Genomic DNA, 9,269 nt, shown 5'->3' on the forward strand with positions numbered 1-9,269 from the left:
TGACTTATGGGCTAATATCAAACTTAATGAACTTGATCTGGACCAGGCTGGTTTTATGTTTTATTGATGGATAATTATCTCTTGATATAAAGTTCTCTCTTACACACGAGTGTCAATGAATTGGTTTCTCTAGGCAACCGGGTCTAACACACTTATTCAGTGTCCAACTTTCACATGCATAGGAGGCAACTGAAAATACCGTGGTTTGGGTCCGGCATACCTCAGTCCTCAAAGTAACATCCTTACTTTTCAATACTCTAAAGAGGTCTGTGCAGCAGATTGACCTAATCCACCATATGCATTGATCTCTTGACTGCTGCTTCCTTAAGCATTGATTCTGGATCCAAGCAAGGCAAAATCCTTAACAACTTCAACCTCTTCTCCATTTATTATGGGGTTGCCCATTGGTCCAGTTGTGAGGATGGGAGTCTTCTTGACATTGAGTTGTGATCTAAACTGAAGGCTGCAGTCCTTGGTCTTCATCAGCAAGTGCTTCAAGTGCTCCTCACTTCCAGCAAGCAAGGCTGTGTCATCTGCATACCAGGGGTTGTGAATGTGCCTCCCTCCCAGCCTGAGGCGGTTCTTCTCTGCATACTCCAGCTTCTCCTGGGGTTTTCTCCATCTACAGATTGAACCAGGGCAGTGAAAGGGTGAGACCCTGATGCACACCATTCACGACCTCTGCTCCTGGGCAAAGCTGGAAAAGGGCGACGACATCTCTAAGCTGTAGAACGGAATGAAGCCATCACCCTCTCTGCCTTGGGACCAACAAATTGCTGTCTGCCTGGTCATCAGACCCCTGTCCTCTACACCCTCCCTATCCTGGACTGGGAGCTTTTCCACTCCAATAAGCAAACCAAACCTTCACAGCCAGACAAGTTCAGGGCTGGGCTGGGACGCTGGTTCTGCGCCTAATTGCACAGAGCTCTGTGATTCATCTATTGATTGTTCCCATCTCCCCTGTTAAGCAAGCATGACCAAGCCTGATAGCTACTGAGAAGATTAATCACCGAGAAGGCCTGGCAGTATTAGGGATGAATACCTAGACAATGAGAGACCCAGCGGGCTCAGGTCTAGATGAGGCTCTGAGGAGAAAACAGTCTGAGCGGCTCTATTTACTCCCTGCCCATCCTTGACACTGGCAGTGGCTCGGTCAATGGCTTCTTCTCTTCTATTGTTCCCAAGTTGGAAATAGACATATGGAATAGTGACAGCATGGACTCTGGCCAGCCCAGGAGGAATTCTTCACCCAAAACAACCCCCCTTTTTTTTGAAGTAGAGAACTTTACCGTATGCCATAAATAGAATTTACAGCCTCTGTCCTGAAAAGAGCTGAGGGGTCATTCCTAAGAAAACTGGGAACAACACCACCACAGCCAGAAGATTCTAGACTTGACCTTCAAAGTCAGTTCTGAAGGAGGTGCTGTGTCTCCATCCTCCCCAATATGGCCCAGGCGTTAGCTTCATTTTACCGCCCACACTGTAGACTATACATAAGTACATATGGCCAGGCCCTGGGCCACTACCCAAGAGGATGATGGGTCATGGCCACTCAGACATGCCTTTGAAGAAAGTCCTTGGAAGAAAATCTGCTTCCAGACGCCAGATGGAGCTGCTGGACTCTGACTCCCATGGGGCCACCTTGAGTCCTTTCTACTGGAGGGCGCCAGGCTTGGTTTGTTCCTTTGTTTGCTGACAGTATTTCAACCACCTGGGTAGTTAACTGGAAGACACAGGAGGGAGAACTGACCTTGACTTTGCCCAACGAGTGGGAAGGGGGATGCTGAAGTACTAGGGCCCATCAGATGGATGTCCTGCTTCCTCTGTACACAGGAGTCTGTAAAACTTCATCCCCCAGAGCCTTGGGGAGCTGCTCAGGGTAGATTCAACCCCACACTCTCCCTTGGCCCTGGTTCAGAAAGACAGAGACACAAGGCTGGGGGGTAAGGCATGGTTGAGTCCCTAGCTCTGCCAGACAATGGCTGATGACTTTGAAACTCACAGGACACTAACGGGAACAGGGCAGCATGGCAAAGAGGGCCCAGGTTCAGCCTTCAGAAGACCTGACAGTAGCCCTGGCTTGTTATTTTCTGGTGGGTGAGCCTGTGCGCTGTTGCTTTGTCATGTGGAGATTGGAATTCCCCTCCCCTTCCCAAGCTGTTATGAGAACAAAATGAGTCCACGTGCCCCTGCCCCTGCCTTGTCTTACTCACTGCTGTCAGGTTGAGGCTGACTCAGAGCGATGCCAGAGCACAGGGAAGAGCTCCTCTTGTGTTTCTGAGATGAACTCTTTAGGGGAGGAGAGAGCCTTCTCCATCCCTCAGAGCAGCTGGTGGCTTTGAACCGCTGACCTCCTTGTTAGCGGCTCAATGCATCACCACTATGCCATGACGTGGTAACTGTTTGATCTGAGACTGAGGCTCTTTCTGATTAGGAAGTGAGCTTAGGTGCATAGGTGGGCTCTGAAGTCCCTTCTACTGATTACCTATGATGACCTGACCCACTAGAGTCAGGGTTCAGCTGTATATACTTATTGGTGTGACTTATATACATGTACCTGGGTTTTATATAAAAATGTCCTTTGATATCTTTGATCATTACATAATTTGGTGTCAACTTGAAGATAGAAAAGTGTGGGGGGAGAGTTTAGCCTGTCAATCAGGTCACAGCCGGATGAACTCATTTGGCGGTACCACCGAGATCAATGGCTCTCTGGAGGCGGGCCACTCTGCCTTCACCCTCCTGTTGAAGAGTCACGTTGAGACCTGCACCAGCCCTGGGCTGCTTCCACTGCCATTTCATCTGAAAGACTTCGCATTCACCGGCCAGCCAGTGATCTTCCTGCACTAGGCATCATTGCCTGTAGCTACGTGAGTCTGAAGAAGGATTTATGGACTTGTATCAGACATAATGGACTTGATCCAGACGGGGCTGGGATATTTTCCTGATATATAAGTATTTCTTGATCTAAAGCTCTCTCTTACACATCTATGAGTGTCACTGGATTTGTGTCTCTAGTCAACCCGGCCTCATCCAATCTCCAAAAGGAGGCTCAGAGAACAAGGGATGATAGGCAAGCCGTGCGAAGGCTTCCTCCGTTGGGCTGTCCACATGCCTCAGTGCCTGCGGGCTACTGACTCAGAGCAGAGCAGGACTGATGGCACCTGGGTCAAGACTCAGGTCACTGCCAAGGGGGAGAGGATGGAACACAACTATTCTGAGGCAGAAGGATGTGGACCACTGCCTGGTCCTCCATCATCCTCACAATGGCTATTGTGTGTGAGCCCATTGTAATTCATCCTCAGAAACCCTGCAGGGCACTTCTACTAGGGCACCACTAGGAGTCAGATGTACTGGGACAAGAGTGAACTGCATTTAATTCCAATGCAAGGCAAGGAGCTGAGCACAAGAGCCATTTGCAGACCTGGTGGTGGGCTGCTAACTGCAAGGTCAGCAGTTCAAAACCACCAGCTACACTATGGGAGAAAGACAAGGCTTTCTGCTTCTGTAAAAATTTATTGTCTGGGAAACACACAGGGGCAAATGTACTCTATCCTCTGTGCTAGGATTCAGAATCAACTAGATGGCAGTGAGCTTTTTATTTGAGGTTTGGCTACATGTTAGACGTCTTCATGCCGTCTCATGTGGTTAAAATAAGAAACCCAAGGCATGAATGATCAATCTAGCTCTTCCATTGCAGCCGAATGAGGTGTTTGGGGTAGAAAGTGATTCAGGGAGAGTCGGGCCCCCATTCTGCCCAACACTACGTTCTGCAGAAGTTCAAGACCACGGGTTGACCAGAATCACAAGATAGGAAATAAGAGTCAAGGAGGGTCTCTAATCTCTTCCTTTGTTGAAGGGGTGAGCTGCGTCACCGTGCTGTGTTAATTGCCCTCAGCAGATGGATGAAGACTGAGGTTTCAGGCAGACTCAGCTGCGATCCTGCAGGCTCAGAAAGGAAGACTTGCACATCTGTTGCTGTCGTCGTGTGCGGTCTAGTTGACCCTAACTCACAGGATAAGGCAACAGGACAGACAATGTCCCGCCCAGCCCAGCTCCCTGCACCGTTCCCCACAATCGCTCCATGTTTGAGATCATCCGTGCAGCTGCTGCACCAATGCATGTCGTGAAGAGTCTTCTCTTTCTCTGCCCTTCTATTTCACCGAACATGATGTCTTTTTCTAGGGACCCGTCTCTCCTGACAACATGTCCAAATCACCAGAGACAAAGTCCTGCCATCCTTCCTTCCAAGGAGCATTCTGACTACACTTCTTCCGAGACGGAGGTGTGTGTTCTTCTAGAAGTCCGTGGAAATTCCCCCATTCTCTTCCTTCTTTGTCAGCCCCGACACTCAAACGCATCAACTCCTTTGAGCTTCCTCATCCACTGTGCATCTTTCACACGCATAAGAGGTTGTTGAAAATACCTGGGACGGCAGGAAAGCAGGCAGGCCTGGGCCTTGGCGGCAGTAGACCCAGCAGGCTGGCACCTGGGTGTGGTGTGGGCTGTTGACCTGTGTGCAGCCCCGGCAGCTGGACCCAAGGACTGAGCCAGAAGATTGGCTGTCCTCTGCCAAGGGGATCATCCAGCCCTTCAAGAGCTGCCCTGCAGACCTGGTGGTGTGTGATGGAGCTGCCGAGGTGATGGACCTCCATGACGTGGATAGGTCATGCAGGCCCCACTCCTCTGAGCTACGCTGAGCATCGCTACACACGTTTGGAAAGCAGGGGCCTGCTTTGTGGCCAAGATCTTCCGAGGCCAGGATGTGACACTGGTGCTCTACAGCCAGCTGCATGTCTTCTTCTCTGACGTGGTGCATGCCAAGCCCGGGGGCAGCTGCAGCTCCAGCATTGAGGCCCGCACTGTCTGTCAGGGTCATGACCCTTTTCTCTGCAGGCTTCCTACCAGACCTGACCAAACGCCTGCTGACCTACACTTACGACCCAGATTTCAACCAGCTGGATGGCCCCACCGCATCATCTTGCCTATGACCTGTGGGGACCTGAGGGCCTGTGATTCCGACTGCAGTTACCCACTGCATCTCGAAGATGGGTCTGAGTACAGAAACACTCCACCCACGAAGCCTCCCATCTCTCCACTGCACCAACAGGCCTGCACTCTGAAGAAGAAGGGGCAGCTGGCCAAGGAGAGTTGTCCCACGGGGCCCCTCTCAGCACAGTGGACATGCTTCCCCGTGGCCTGGCGGACCCACTGTGCCACGTCCTGCTGGCCTCTGAGGTGGAAGACAGCAATGTGAATTGTTCGCCTTAACACGTTAAGCTGATTGCACTAGGAATCCGTTTGTTGTAGGAGAGCCAGGATCGGTACGGATGAACTTGCTTCCCGATACCATCCTTTCATCTGCACGGCTGAACGTGCCTTGAAGCCCCAAGTGGGACTTTCCAAGGACCATGAACAACAGAGAAACATCGGGGAAGTGCCTGCACAATGGTGGAAATCTAGGGTGAGGGCTCGCCTCTTCTCTAGATACGCCTTTCCAGGTGTGTCCCAATCATGTCCAGGACAGACCCCTAAAGGAGGGGTGCTGAGCCAGCGTAGGAATACGGTATTCATGAACTCGATAAAGAAACTATGACAACTTGATTTTCCTTAATAACTGATTCCCAATGCACTCCCAGTTACAGGTGCCAGCCATCAATCACAGTAATGAAAGTGCTACCTGAGACTTGCTCAGCTACACAAATCAAGCGTTCTCTGTTACATCATAGGTGCGCAGGTATCTTACGATCTGATACTACTACTCGGAATCACTGTTGGCCTTGTCATTTGCACACTAATAAAAAGGCCCACATATTACGATGACAGCAACAACAAAAAAGAATGTAAGAAAATCCCTTGGCTTGGGTCAGGCACACCTTTGTCCTTAAAGTGACAGCCGTGTCCTTCAACACTCTAACGAGGTCTTGTGCTTGTGCGGCAGATTTACCCAATGGTCTCAACTGCTGCTCCCGTGAGCATCCACTGTGGATCCAAGCAAGATGAAATCGAGGACAACTTCAATCCTTTCTCCGTTTATCACATTGTTCCTCGCAGGTCCAGTTGTGAGGAATTCCTTTCTTTCTCTAAAAAAAATAAATCCTTTTATTGGGGGATTCCCAGGCTGCAGCCCTGGAGAAGTTCCAAGAATAGAAATCCAACTGGAAATGTGCCTGGCGATGGCCTCAGGTCGTAGTCCATGCCCAGCAAACTGAAGCTGCATTTTCCAAGGGCATTTGACCACGCAGTGGCACCAGCTGCTCTGTTGACAAGGAAGACTGCATGCTGGCTGGATGTGTAGCTTCCTTTGGTTGATACCACAAGACAAAGACTTCTAAGAGGCAGATAATTTGAACAGCCATGGCTCTGTTCTTCTCCTGGTTCAACATCAAAGATTCATTTCAAGTGAGTCGGGACTTGCAATGGTGCTCCACTCTTCTCCTGGTTTGCTCATCGAAGGACTGCTTCCTTCAGCACAGCTGGGCCCTCACAGATAAGGCACTCACGGTAACAAGGCAATGCCACAATCTCCCCCTTTCAGGAGGAACGTGAGCAATTCACTGTGTACAGTACGGTACTGTGTACTATACTGTGGGCTATTGAACTGAGGCTGAGCCTTCTCAGCTCAGCATCTTTCGCAGACGGGGAGGGAAAGGGATTGCCCGAAGGTCCTTGCATCTCACCTGACTGTGTCTGGTTTCATCCCGAACAGAGTGAGACCTGAGTACGAAGCAGGAGCGAGGTACTGGGGCCACTACCTCCTGACCACCTTCACATCAGCCCCTTTTTGTAGCGGGGCGTATTAGTGGACGTCACATAAGGTGGTTGACTCTTCTACCAACACGGACGAAGGGGCTGGATTCTGATCGCAGGCAGGAGCACAGGAGTCCGTATACCTCAGGAGTTGTATTGTATTCATTGCAGCAGCACGGACAGATATACTTGGAAACTCTAATGGGTGTGAGACAAATTGAGTGTGCATCATTTTTTGGTGTGTGTGAAGCCCAAGTTTCACAGGGGGGAGAAGGGGGTACTTCTGGGGCTGGGGGTGGTGGGCTGTTCTCTCCTGGCCCGGTTTTCTCATGAATTGACTGGGGAATTCCTTAGGGAGTCAGACGGGCAGTCAGGTGTTTCTGCAGCCCACTCTGTCACTGGCGTGAAGAGACTGTGACCTTGGAGAGTCTCCTGGAGGTCCTTCGAGCATGCACTTTGCAGATGGCGATTTTCCAATTGCAGCCGCCTCCTCCGCCTCCCTCCCGAGAATGAGCTGCAGGTCCTTTGGTCTCTGCCTCAGAATGGCTGATGAGCCTAACAGCGGGGCCAGAGCTCCTGTGAACATTAAATTAACTCAGGAAGCTGCTGCCCGTGCGGCTGTCATGACCAGCCCTCTGGTCCCCAGGAGGGCTCCTCCGTTCCTGGGCTTGGCCGGTGGCCATGGAGGAGGCGATTCATCATCTCGCCCGTGACCAGTGGCAGGGGTGGGGGTGGGGGTTTGGGGGGAGGGGGCCCCTAACGGCTCTGACAGCTCTGAGTCCTTTCTGCAGGCTCCTCTGCTAGGCGTTTGCGTCTAACCAGCTGGCTGAATTCAGTTGTTCCTAGGTTGGGCCACCATTTCCCCTACGGCAGGAGAGGGTCCCGTGTCTCTGCTGCCCCCCCCCCCTGTTTCCTGGCTGGAGATGAACCCAAGGGAAATCAGACCCAGGGTCTTGGAGGCCAACCCGGGCATCAGTGGCTGTACGAGAATTTAGGAGTGGAGGCAGGAGGCAGGGCCTCACGGAGCAGTTCTGGCCTCAGGTTTAAAAAGTATTTATTTACTTTTACAATCCCTGACAGCATAAAAAACAAAACAAAACCCCCAAACAACAGAACAAACCTTTTTCATGGTGCTTCAGGCACAAGTTTGCACTCCACACCCGCGCTGCTTCCCACAGTCCAGTGCGTTCCCACGCCCTCCCGTGTGGCTCGCCTCCCCTTATCCCTCAGTCCTTCCACTCTCCCGCTGCCTCCGGAGCTTCATCCCTGGGCCGCTGCTGCCCAGGGCACACCTCTCGGGTCTTATCGTTCACCACAGAGCTGTCTGTGGTTTGTCATCCGCTCCTTGTCACAGTGTGGTGGCCTGTGTGCTGCTGTGATCCCGGACGCCATGTCACGGGTATTTCACACGCCAGCAGGGATGCAGAAAGTGAACGGGTTACAGCTGAGCTTCCAGCCTAAGAACAGACAAGGACTGGGCTCCCCACCTGGCGGCAGAAGCCACTGAACACCTTATGCTTTGCTTCGAAACATTGTCCGAGACAGAAGGCCTAAGGCACGGAAGCAGGCGTACTCAGAGATAGTGCTGGGGTGGCCCTGGGCTGAGAGGGCCCTTGAACGGGGACTGGGGAGGAGCTGACTTCTTGGAGCGGGGTCAGTGAAACGAGGAAGGCCCTCCAGGAGACGCATTGTCGCCAGGCCTGCAACAACGGCTCAAGCACAGGTCCAACTGTGCGCATGGGCAGTGCTTCACTCACTGTGCCTACGGTCAGGCTCCGCGAAGCTTGGTGAAGTAGAGGGTCAGTGAGAGAGAAGGCCTTCCACATGGTGGAGGGACACCGGGGCTGCCCAGCGGGCTCAGGCCTAGCAACAGCCAGCAAAGGGAAGGACCGAGCGGGGTTGTGTTCTGTTGTGCATCGGGTCGCTACGGGTCAGAAACCACTGCATGACACCTAACACAATGACAGTATTTGTTCAAAAGTTGAGTCGGGGTCGGTGGGGGTGTGGGGTGTGAGTTCCATTCCAGGGCGCAGCTTTAGGGGTGTCAACACATGTTTTAATTTGAAGAATGCTTGGGTTTTATCTTTAACTTGTAACCTTTTCACGAGGTCTGCAACAACACTGAAGAAGTCTTATTGATAAACAATTCCCCGGAGCTTGCTTCATTACACCAAGGCAATTCCTCCATCAATTTTGAATGCCGTGTCGTTTAACAATTTATGAATTCTTCCAGTTATATATTGTCTTTTTAAAGTTGCGTGTATATATTTTTACTAAAATGATATCCTGCTGGATAAATCTGGCTCCATGAAAATTTTATATTGAAGATTTCATCCATGAAGCACTAACTGTCCACACAGAACTTGAAGAACTAACCACCAGCTATTGAGAGGTCTTGTTGGTGGCTATCAGTTATTTCCAGTGCAGTGGTACAGATCCAGTTTTTGTTAAGGAGTTTGGATATGCTTGCAAATTGTTTACTAACAAATTTTATCATATGAAACTTCACTGCCCGTTTA

The 9,269-nt window shown here is 51.1% G+C and overlaps 1 pseudogene; it reads left to right on the plus strand.

Moving 5' to 3' along the window:
- LOC142439337 (tRNA (cytidine(32)/guanosine(34)-2'-O)-methyltransferase pseudogene) overlaps positions 1–5,271 on the plus strand; it is a 95,351-nt pseudogene extending 90,080 nt beyond the window's left edge.
- Positions 5,272–9,269: the final 3,998 nt, after the last annotated feature.

Source organism: Tenrec ecaudatus, chromosome 2 (assembly GCF_050624435.1).
Source record: "Tenrec ecaudatus isolate mTenEca1 chromosome 2, mTenEca1.hap1, whole genome shotgun sequence".
Lineage (NCBI taxonomy): Eukaryota > Metazoa > Chordata > Mammalia > Afrosoricida > Tenrecidae > Tenrec > Tenrec ecaudatus.